Below are 12,053 nucleotides of genomic sequence, written 5' to 3' on the forward strand. Positions count from 1 at the left end.
CAATCTTAAGCTGCTTTACTAAAGAAGAGATCTGCTTTATTCTATTTAGCAGTTTACTGTTATCACAACTGAACAGGGAGTCAAAAGATATTTATCAATTGTCATGCAGGCCCCCACCTGCCAAGAATGAGGCCAAGTTATTTCGCCACATGAACATTAAAACTTAAAATTGCTGCTGGGGAAAAAAAAAAAAGAGTGCCTAGCACAAGGAATTGCCAAGCCCCTGACTCAAAAAACATTTGCATAGTAACAGACAGTACTTGGAACGGACAAAGGCACCACTCCCTGTTCCAATTTAGTCCACGATGGACTTTTGATTACCAGATGTTGAAGGTGGAGAGGCTAGCCTTCCAGGTTAACTGCTAAGATGGCCAAATACACAAACAGACATGGTCAGACCAGTTTAGTCACATGGTTAACTTACTGTTGGAGTTTTTTGAATTTGAACTTGCCACAGAGAATTTGAATTCAGAAAGCTGTTTGCTCCTAGACTGAGAACATCTCTCTCCTGTCTGCTTTCATCTCTTTCTCACGGAACAGAAAACTCAATGAATACACATGAACCCCAAGAGAGAAAAATCTCCTACAGTGAACACAGTTGAAGAAGAATACTGGGCCCCAACGAAAAGACTACCTACAATCAAGGACTACAGTGAGCTCGAAGCACAGTAAACAAGAAACTCTTCTGATATTGCCTCAAACCTCTATTTTTCTTCTGCTCTTTTCTGGCCCTATTTGCATGTGTGTATCACGTGTGCATGTTAGCGTGGGCGCGTCGTATATCCGTAGGCGTTAATCGTATCAGAGTTTAAATTTAAGTTTTAATAAATTTCACTTTCCTTCTTTAAACCTAAGAAAACCTGGTGTGCTCATTTCTTTGACTTATAATTGGAAAGCAGTGAACAAGGATTCACCAAGGGGGAGCTCAAAACACAGTGAGTTTAAAAATTATAACCCTGTTACAATAAGACCAGGTGAAGGCTTAAAGGGATCCCTAGACACCTTTCTCACCTGGTCGTCACACAATAAACAGGGTTTTATTTCATGATATCCTCTTAGGTACTTGTAAGCACAGCAGGAACTTGGGTATGTACGATGTTGGAATCAATCATCCTTACCAAACTTTTTTTTTTGGTTCCCATCCCACCAAATAGTCACTTTTCAATAATTTTAACAAAATCACACTGAAAACATACAAATATTAACATTAAATAAATGATGGATAGGTTGGAGAAGCTGGGTCTGTTCTCCTTGGATGAGGAGATTTGACAGGTGGTACAAATCATGAGGGGGTCTAAACAAAGTAGATGTGGAGAAACTGTTGCCATTGGCCAAAGGATCCAGAACCAGACACCGAGTTAGTGTGATTGACAAAAGAAGCAACAGTGACATAAGGAAAAACATTTTTACCCAGCAAGTCGTTAGGATCTGGATTATCTGAAGGGAACAAAATTGTAGGGCTATGGGGAAAAGGCAGGGAGTGGGACTAGGCGAATTCCTCTTGCAGACAGCCAACATGAACATGATGAGCCGAATGGCCTCCTTCTGTGATGTAATCATTCTATGATTCTAAAACAAGTGGCAACAACACAACACTTCCTAGTGACTGTTACACCACAAATTTAGCTTCAGCTCTGCTTCACATTGATGCCAAATTTATGATATGAATCAGGAGTTAAGAGTCCAACCTGGCCCTAAAGCAAAGTAGGGCTGGACTAATTTTGCCAAGAGGACCACTCCACTTCAGTCCAGTATTAAGGCAGCCCTCGTCTCTGGAACTTTGTGCTCCTGACATCCTGCTTTGTCCAGCAAGACATATCAGGAATTCAGGCGCACAACACCCCATAATTTTCAATCTAATAATGAACAAGAAATTGCAGGAGGGCCCAACCAAATTACTGATACACAATTCCTGTAGATAAAACTCTGCATTAATAGTAAAAATAAAGTCACCCCCTCTACTTGTAGTGCATGTGCAAAGCAACAGCACAATTGTAAATCAAATGCACCTTAAAATATTCCAATCAGAAAAAAAAAGCGAAAATGTATTGTACATTTATCTGCACAAACATTTTCATGTCTGAGAACTGGGCGGCTCAGCAGGTTGAAAGCTGACCTTTCCCTTCTAGGCCCTGGCTTCAAACCCATTCCAGACTGTGATGAAAGTCTTCCCTATCTGATGGTGACTGGATCCTTTGTGAAATAGGTTATTGGGAATAGGTCTACAGCAACAAACACTCCCCAATTTGACAATAATTGGCCATCTTCTCAGAGAGACCAAACATTGGTGTGAGAAATGGAGGACAAGATGACACAGTGGTGTAATAGTAATGGCAGAGAAGAGGGAGCTTCACTTTGTATCTGGCTGTATGACACCTGACCCGGGAGTCTGATGCTGATAATGAAGTCCTGAAATGAGAAGGGTTCTATTACCTAGCACGAACATCTCTTATGTTAATGAGCATAATTTTCTTTCTAGTTTTTAAAAAAAGGCTTTTAATGTCGTAATCTACCTTTCTCTAACAATTCTGTAGTTTGTGCAATAAGATTGCACTGTGCTAGATGGGATGTGATGTGGGTGACCTCCACTTTTCACTTCTCAACTGACTGCAGATAGTGTTTTAAAAAGTGCCTGAGCCCCCTAGTGTTTTAAGGGTCAAAATAAATAGACAAACCACAGGTTTTCTTGAGGGTTTAAAAAATATATACTTTTTTTTTTACATAATAACCAAAAAATGTTCACAACTTCATCCACTCATGCATTCATTCACACACACAAAAACACACACACACACAAGATAGAGTACAGGGTAGCTTGCAATTAGCGTCCAATTGTTCTAAAATAGCTCATTGTTTTTAAAAAAAACCTTTTTGGATGGAAATCGTTCAACAGTGCAGGCCTTAACATTGGTTGCCTTGCAAAGGATGAAGTGTCACAGGCTCCTTCTGGTTAAGCCTCAGTCTGAAGTTGATGGTGGGAAATCTTCATTCACTTTCACAGACGGAAGAGTTCCAAAGTTACCGTGCAATTTCTCTGCTGCAGTAGTTAAAAGATGTGATCAGCAGGGCTCCTTCTTAGCTGGAACTATCTCACAGCTGTTCTGGCTAGAAAAGGTCTTCTCCGGCTGTTCTGCCTCTCTCTCTCTCCAGACAGAGATACCTTTTAAAGGTAGAAACCTGTCGGGTTGGCGAGTCAGTCAGGTGACTAAGGGCTCTCTCCCCTGGTGTGATTCATACAATGTTCAAAGAAATGGGAATCATTGTTACATGATGGCTCTGAATATGGTCCATTCTGCGAAAGTGGTGCTATTTGACACCTATTATCTTAGGCCTGGCTGCAGAGTCATTTGGTCTGTAAAAGTCTTTGTTACCTCTATTCCTGCAGATAGGAGTTGTTAGCATGGAATAGGCTGTTTTCCATTTCAAGTGTTTTCCCCAAATTCTGACGTGGATAATGGGTTTCATCTTCAACAGACAAACATGTTCATTGACAGTACAGATAGGGTCACCTGACTTCTACTCCACCTTGTCTGTGGCACAAATGTGTCCTTTTTTTGTAGTTCAGTTCAATAGTTGACTTTTACTTCATAATTCCTCCAGTTCATTTCATATTTCAGCACTGTTCCCTTTATGAGCATAACAACTGTGACAATATATTTTGTATTCACACTGTAAATGTCATACTCAGATTTAAACAAATCACCATCATAGAAAATGATCAACTTTTCACTTTTTTTGTATGCAACATCAATAACTTTATTGAAAAATGAAATTCTGTCAATAATTTAGCAGAGTGGAAGTAGGGAGAAAAAAATTCATACTTCCAATTTTGTAGTCGCATGGACCTTTTCATTAAAGCTATCCATAGTAAAGATTTCACGCCATTGGCATTGTGACAAAAATTAAGTAAAAGTCTTGTGGTTCTTCCCTCCGCAAAATATTTCGTGGCTTTAAAATGTCAAGAGAATCAAAAATACACCATACTGTAGCAAATAAATCTGTAAATTCACCTTAGCTAATGGCCTGGGAACCTATTTGCCAGCTCCTTATTGTTAGATCAGTAACGAGATTTGTCAAGGAGAAGAACGACAAATCGTTTTGCGTGGGCAACAGTCACTGGTGCAGTGTTACAGAAATTATTAGGGATGTTGTAGTTTACCACCTTTATCAATCATCTGGATGAAGATGCTGGGGAACCATACACAAGTGTGTGGATGATGCAAAAGTTTTGAATTTCCTCAATGCGACTTGCACCAGTGCTGCATCTTTAAAAAAAATACTGCGTCCGCCAGTGGTCTCAAGAGGTTGACACACACAAGATACTCAGGTTTGCTTATTTGCATATCCATTAGTACAGGCATTGGTGTAATACCATTGTAAGCAGCTACACTACCAGAAAACTACTGGACAGGTTTTCTAAAGACAGTTCAGCCTGTGTTTTCCAGCAGCAGATTGGGAGACAAGTGGATAAGAGGGAAACAGTGCTCGGCTCTTTAACTTCATTCTCTAATAACTTCACTGCAAAACTTAGCAATATTTTGATAGTATTTGGATGAAATCAAGAACATTCAAGCCTATCCTTAATTGCCCGAGAGAAAGTAGTGGTGAGTTGCCTTCTTGAATCACTGCAGTCCATGTGATGTAGGTATATCCCCACAGTGCTGTTAGGAAGAGATTTCCAGGATTTTAATCCATGCAGGCACAGACTGCTTCATTATCTCAGAAGTTGAGAACGGAATTGAACACTCTGACTTTATGACGGAGGGAAGGTCATTGATGAAGCAGTTGAAGATGGTTGGGCCTAGGACACTGCCGTAAGGAACCCCTGCAGCAATGTCCTGGGCCTGAGATGAATGACCTCCAACAAGCACAACCATCTCCCTTTTTAATAGGTATGATTCCAGCCAGCGAAAAGTTTGCCCCCAGGTTCCCATTAACTTCTCTTACTTCACTTCTTTCATGCCAGTTGGTACACATTCTAGCCTTACCCTTATTCAATAGCACATCTTGCAGAACAAATTGCTGCACAATACTTACCACAAGCAGGCCACAGGAGGGAGGTCCCCAACCTTTAGTAGCTCACCCACTTCGAGAAGGCCATGAAACTCATGGAGACACATGGCTCTCACTGTGGGAAATGGTGAGGTCAGAAGTACCTTGCTAGCACCAGGTTATTGACTGTGCTTGCATGGTTAGCCTGAAAAGCTCCGAGGGTGCAACTTTCAATTCCTATTGTCTCCTAATTCCATGGGGATGATGTGCACCCATTCTTGGTTTCTACCCTCCTGCAGATCCATCACAGCAACAGGGGGTACAGGAGGAGGAAACTGATGAGGATCAAGCCACCCAGGAGTAGCAGCCAGTAGATACGGACGTCTCCCAGGACACCAGTACATTCCAAGCCCGCAGCTATTCCCTTCATAACCCTATACCAATGGAACATGGGAGGAGACAGCAAGCTACCAAGCAGCAAGATGCAATGAGACAAGGGCCCCCTCAATCCCATGAGCAGCAAAATAAGCTCTCACAATCCTGGCACTCGGGTGTCACCTAGAAGATGAATAAAATAAGTTTTTTTTTCAAAAAGGCAATTGTAGGGACCCAGGGGAGAATAATGCGAAAAAGGTTTAGGCTGATTTTCTACACTTAGGAATTTATTGTAATAAAATAGAACATGTTTTTTTTCCTAATGGAGGTTAGCTTCACATTGGAAAGGGGACACTGATGTCCGCAGGTGCTGATGTCCTCGCTGATGTAATGATTTCAACATGAGGGGGTAAAAAGGGCTGCTGTGTTCTCATGTAGTAGGATGAGTAGTGGAGTCAGAATGACCATTTATTAGTAAACTGGGGTGGGTAAAAACGGGCAAGATAAGCCCATCCATATGGCAAACAAGAGGAATTGGAGAGGTGCTAAAATCTGCCTGGTCTAGAAGGGAATAAAGTGCAAATTATACCAGGGCTTTAAGTGTTAAATTAGGAGGAAAAGTTGCATAACCTTGCCTTGTATTTCCTTGAGTCCAGAAGATGGAGAGGTGATCTAATCAGGGGCTTTAAAATGCTAAAAGAATTCAACAGGGTAGGTACAAAAAAGCTATTGCCTTTGGTGAGTGAAATCCAGAGCTAAGGGGAATAATTTTAAAATTAGAGCTAGCCATTCAAGAGTGAAAATCAAAATTTTTCAAAGGATGGTGGAAATCTGGAACTCACTCCCCAAAAGGCTGTATTGTGCTCGGCATAACATATCCGAGTGTAGTGGTGTGTATAATAGGCACTTCAATCTCAAGAGTCATTAGCTGACTGGTGACTGTATGGAAACAGGACAGTGGGGTCTTGGCAGCTCCAGAAGCACAAGGAAACTTGACGAAAGCCTTTTAAAAGGTGCAAAAGCAGCAGAAATGGCTTCCACACAAATTTCCTCGCTGGAAAATTTAACTGTGATTCTAGCACCGCTAGTGTGCCAAAAACAAACAGCAAAAAAAATTACTCCCCTCTCTCCCCCCACAAAGATGTGTCAGTGTTAGGACGAGAAAAACAGAATACAAGCAGGTCTAGATGCGATGGGGGAAACCGGCACGCATCTGGCAGATGTCATTCAATATAGGCTCAGCAGATCAGGCAGCATCTATGGAGAGAAAACCAGAGTTAGCGTTTCAGGTGGATGACCCTTCCTCAGAACATTCTGGCCAAAAGTCGACTTGAAACGTTCACTCTTTCTCGCCACAAACACTGCCCGACTTGCTGAGTATTTCCAACATTTTCAGCTTTTATTTCAGATTTTAAACATTCACAGCATTTTACTTTTGTACAGCACCAGAATGTATTGTCAGAATATTTAAATACAAAACAAACCAAAAAAACGTACTGTACAACAAACTTAGAGAGATGGGGCTTTATGCTCTTGAAAGCATACTGTTCAAAGAGATTTCATTGAAGTCTTTGAAATAATAAAAACGTCAAATCTGGGCCATGTAGGCAGGCTATTCGATATGGTTGGGAAGGGGAGGGCACAGGACGTTATGTTTATGTTACAGAAGCACAGGACTAGGTTAATGGCAGATGATATTTGCTTTCACAGAAATATCGACTTATAGAAGTTGTTTCCATTTCACACAATGATTTGCTTCAAAGAGGAGTTGGACGACACGGCCTCTCCCAGAACATGACTGATCGTCTTCAGGGCCCCGCAATGAAATTCCCAGTGCCTGCCCCACTAAACTGGCCTAGCGTTGTGGTTTTGTCCGGTTGTGGCGTTAGCTGATTGGGGGATGTACTTGATGGAGCAGCTGCCCTTTTCCTGACTTTCGTTTTCACATGTTCGTGAGTAGTTTGTAAATAAAACTTGAAAGTAGTGAATTTGGACAGGACCCTTCACCCCCTAAAAAAAAACTTACAAGTATGTTTATACAAAATAGTACTTATTGTCTGTCAGACTGAAGAGGCTTTATAAGAATAACGTTTAATTGCCCACAAAGCCCCTTTCGGATCTTGCGTCGTGTCTCTCAGAAGACTCCGGTTGTGTGGAAACACCACGGGCCTGAGTAGTTCACTTGTAATTTCAGAGGAAACACAACTTTAACTTCTTTCAGTACATATCTGGACAACATTGTGTAGAATGATTAATGTTACTGACCTGCAGATCGGTCACCCTGTCTGTCTGCACCCGGAACCGGCGCTCGAGCTTCCCGCCCAGCTCTGATTGACAGCAGCCGCAAAAAACCCACCCCTTCCAGCTGATCCTTCAGCATTTCTTTACTGGTATTAAAGCCCTCCGTTTCATTCAAAGTCTTGAGATTGCAATTTTAAAGAAAGCACTGCAAATGCCGAGAGCCATGAATCGTAAGCTGCAAACGAGCACAATGAATCACTTTAAACTAGCACAGCAATCACGGCTACTTGTTTTGATGAGTGGGTTTTTCAGGTTGGATTATATTTGCAATGTCTGGTTCCGGCACTGCCAGCTGCTCCGAGCTTTATAAAATTGCTGTTTTGGAGAAGGAGTCTGCTGAAAGGAGAAAGGGTGAAAATTAAGTGCAGACCTGAATATGAAAGGTGCCCGCCTGATTTGTCACCCGTCAGAATTTCTGTAGCATTTGGGGACAGATGTATTATGTCACCACATAAATATGAGAAAGTCTTTTGCGTTCCTGGTGGTACAGCAACATTATGAGCCTCAGGAGTGATTTTAAACAAGTCTATTTTAAAAAAGCACTTTTTAAAATTTTGTAACATTGATCGTGTGGCACAACCAGCCCACTTATACTGTGGTGAGATGCTGCTGTGAGTTTTGATCCTGTCTTGAGGCACGAGTTTCAGTTACACCTATCACATAAGGTTAAGTTAGTGACCTTGAGGAAGGTCTACTTCACATGGAAGTTTCGCACAGCAGATGCAGCTGTTATTTTCTACCTCCCGAAGAAGGTTGGTTAAGCATGAAACTGTTTTAAATCTAAAGTATATAATTGCTTCTATTCACTTAATAATTTATTGTTTGGTATGTCTATACCTGGAACCATGGTCTTAAGGAACATTTATTCTCCAACCTTCCAAAATCAAGGAAGATCATTTGAGGGCATATAATATAAGCAATCAGTTGAAATAAAAGTGACGAGAGTTTTCCATTTGATCCCTAGGCTTATTTTCAAATTATCTAGGTATTGAACTGATAAAGGCAAATGCCAGATTGTAGGGAGTGAGGGTTTACCTACAAGAATGGTCTGAACACTGAACCCAAGAAAATTGTCTGGAGTGAAACCTAGAAATTTAAGAGACTCTGGAGTTGAACTACTTGTAAGTAACCAGGAAAGAGGGCTGTGTAATCTCACCTAAGAGCATATTTATTTATTTTGGCTATTTGTCCTTGAATTTTGAATGACTTGATTGTGTTGCAATGAGTGGGTTTTTAAACAAGATATTTGAACGCAAAGTATTCAAGCAGTGTCAAAGCTAGAAACTTAAATCATTGATCTGATATTAATAGCCCGTTCCACTGATGGTAAAATGAAACCTGAATGCAATGATTTGTGGCTCTAACTGTTCACAAAGAAAAAAGGATTTTCTGTTAGGGACGTTGCAAGAGGATAGCAAGTGGGTTGCGGTTTAGAAATTTCTGTTGGACCTCTGATCGTCTCTTTGTACTATGCATAGACCTAAGCTTTATTTTTGTCCATTGGTTTGTCTCTAGTTTCTGTTTTGGCTTGCCCCTCTTCACAGCACTGTGGATTAAATTCTGCTTTTAGGTAAATTTCAATTTGTAAGACTCCGTGGTTCCTCTCACACCAATTGTAAAACGTAGAATTACATTTGATTAAGGACATTATGATTCCAAATTGCTTAACTTCATATTCATCATAGAATTGGCATGCATTACCTTGATAAGCACCAGAAAAGTCTCTGTTCTATTTTTAAAATGTTTTCTAAATGACAGAGCTCCAGTTTTAACTCAGGACTTCAAATGGGATAGGGGAGGTGGTTGTGGGGACAGGATAGGTGAGAAGCCCCCATGATGTTGTCAATGTGAGGCTCAACAATTTTAACTCTTGGATCCCATTTTAATGATTTGCAGACTGCCCTCCCAATTGCATCATGAATTTGGCAGCCTGCCTACATAACTCACGCAATTTCCAGCGCAATACCCAAGACCTGCTTAAAGTAGAAATGCGCCTCTTAAAGCAAGAGGGTACCCATGCATGCATTTTCACTGTACAACTCTGGAAGGCTTTTTAGCAAAACAGATTAGTTGAAGGGTTGCCCCTCCCCGCTGCCCCCACCACCAATTTCAGATGCCTCTCTGAAGATCCTAGTCGAGAAAGTGAGGGCAAGGAAGGAGCAATTGTTTCCCAGAGGCTGCAAGAGTTTCCACTGACCACAATGAAACTGGCCCAAACAGTGGGGGCTGAAAGGGAAGGTGAAGTCCTTTCCCAGCTCTATTGAGGAGAACAGAGGTGAGGACATCATGGGCTCAGCCCTGGAAAGAAAACTGCAGCTATACAGATGTTGGAAGGCCTGATAAGGAGTTTCAGCACTATGGCTGAGAGAGTGAAGGAGTTCACTTTCAGCATGTGTGGTATCATCTCGCATGGCATCAATACTCTGCAATCTATTCTGTAGTGTGTGGTCATCCCCAGCGATGCTGCAACCAGGTCCTCACAACAGGAATCCATGCTTGCAAGTTTTGGTGGAAAATCAGATGACAGCTATGTAATCTCTGAGCTTCACCTTGCAGCGACAGGTGTCCACCTTGGACAGATTATGGACCAAGTTAGTAGGGACTTTGAAGAAGTCATTTATCTTCTGCAGTCTGCTCTCCTAATGTGAATGATGAGCCCCAGGAGTGACCGTGGCATGATGAGAACTGTACACATTGGCCTCTGTCAGGATGTCGGCATATGTGCTCCTTCGCTACCCCCTCAACCAATACCCGACATAGTGCCAGCAGGTCAGCTGAGATAGAATGCGCTATGCGGCTGTCTACAGCTGAATCATCACAAGCTCAATCAACAAAAGTTACCAGTCATAGGCATCTCGAGGGTCCCAAAGTGAGGAATAGCAGAATTTCAACAGCTTTGCTGAGGCCACTAGGGGAGTACCTCATAGGAGTTCTAGAATTAATAAACCTTCAAAGAAAAGCACTACAGGTTGATCACTGGTGTGGGAAATGAAAGGAAGGCAATTGGTATGTTTGCCATTAAATTAATCACCCTCATCACAATTGGCACTTTGTTCTGCTGTGTGGTTTAGTAGCAGCTTCTGATTTTGCATTGTCAATATGCAATTGAAATGCAAGTTGTCTGAATGGTTTGTGTTCTTTAATATATGATGAAGGGAATAGTGAAGAGTATAACCAAACAGTTAATGCAGAGGGATTCTGAGTATTTCTATAAGGGAAATGATCAGGTCAGAGAAATCGCTGATCTATATGAGCTGATCCCTCCTTTACATAATTTACTGTAAGGTGTTGATGTGACCCTCCTTCCTCTACTGTTTCCTTCCCATTGTTCTTCGCCATCCAATGAGAACTGCTGCTGCTCTGCCTCCTCCGAATGCATGCATCTCTGTAATGTGAGGTTGTGCAGTATGCAACACACTACATCAATACAACAATATGGGATAATCTATCAAGGTATATTGTAGGGAGCCTCTGACCAGTTGAGATACCTGAATCTCTGCTTCAACATCCCTATGGCATGTTTAATAATGATCCTGGTGGCTTTCTGACTTTAATTATCATAGAACCATAGAATAATACAACACAGAAGGAAGTCGTGTCTGCTGACTCTTTGGTAGAACTGCTCAATTAATCCCACTGTAGGAATAGTGGGTTGGTACAGGGCTGTCATTAGTCATATCTGTAGGGGGTATCCTTTGCCTTCCCCAGTAGCTATCCTGTCACATTCCACACAGGGTCAGATATTGGAGGGATGATAGACTATCAGGATAAATACATCATGGCAGCACCCTGGGTACTTTGTACAAACCTACGTGATGTTGTTCCTGTTATCAGCTGCTATCTGGGCATTGATGAAGTGGTGGCCTTTTCTGTTGACAGCTGTTGCTGGCTCATGCTCCAATGTCCTGATAGCAATATGTCAATGATACCCTGCATACGAAGGAAGACAGCCACTGCTACAAATCCCTGAGGTCTCTCCTATTGTCAAAGTGAACTGCTCAGCCCTTGAAAACAAAGCTTTGGTAACCTGCTTAATGCAGCTGGGCACTGCAGACTGCAATATATAACTGACTTCCCCAGTAAAAGACTGAAAGGAACCAATGATGAAGCATATAAGGCTGCAGTTACTGGCAAAGCATGTGCCCCAGGTCCAGAAGGCAGCAAGTCCTGATGCAGGAAACTGCAGAAACCTGCTACAGCCTGTTGAAGAAGTGCAGCTTCCTCCTGCACTGCTCCTTAGATTGATCCACAAAAATGACTCTTGACTTGTACACCCTGTGTTCTGGGTATAGCCACCTTTGATCAGCCCTCTTCATCTGCTGCCTTCTGATTGCCGAGGCGGTTCCTGCTGCTAGGCATATAAATAATAAAATAGTGGTGAAAAG

The 12,053-nt window shown here is 41.9% G+C and overlaps 1 protein-coding gene across 2 annotated transcripts in view; it reads right to left on the reverse strand.

Annotated features, from left to right (window-relative positions):
* The window catches only part of fancc (FA complementation group C), a 221,779-nt gene extending 214,080 nt beyond the window's left edge, over positions 1–7,699 (reverse strand). For both annotated transcript variants that reach the window (XM_068030085.1, XM_068030084.1), the window contains exon 1: positions 7,633–7,699. The gene's annotated coding sequence lies outside the window, so the exon portion shown is untranslated. The remainder of the gene's footprint in view (positions 1–7,632) is intronic.
* Positions 7,700–12,053: the final 4,354 nt, after the last annotated feature.

The sequence above is a fragment of the Heterodontus francisci genome, chromosome 4, assembly GCF_036365525.1.
Source record: "Heterodontus francisci isolate sHetFra1 chromosome 4, sHetFra1.hap1, whole genome shotgun sequence".
NCBI classification, from domain to species: domain Eukaryota; kingdom Metazoa; phylum Chordata; class Chondrichthyes; order Heterodontiformes; family Heterodontidae; genus Heterodontus; species Heterodontus francisci.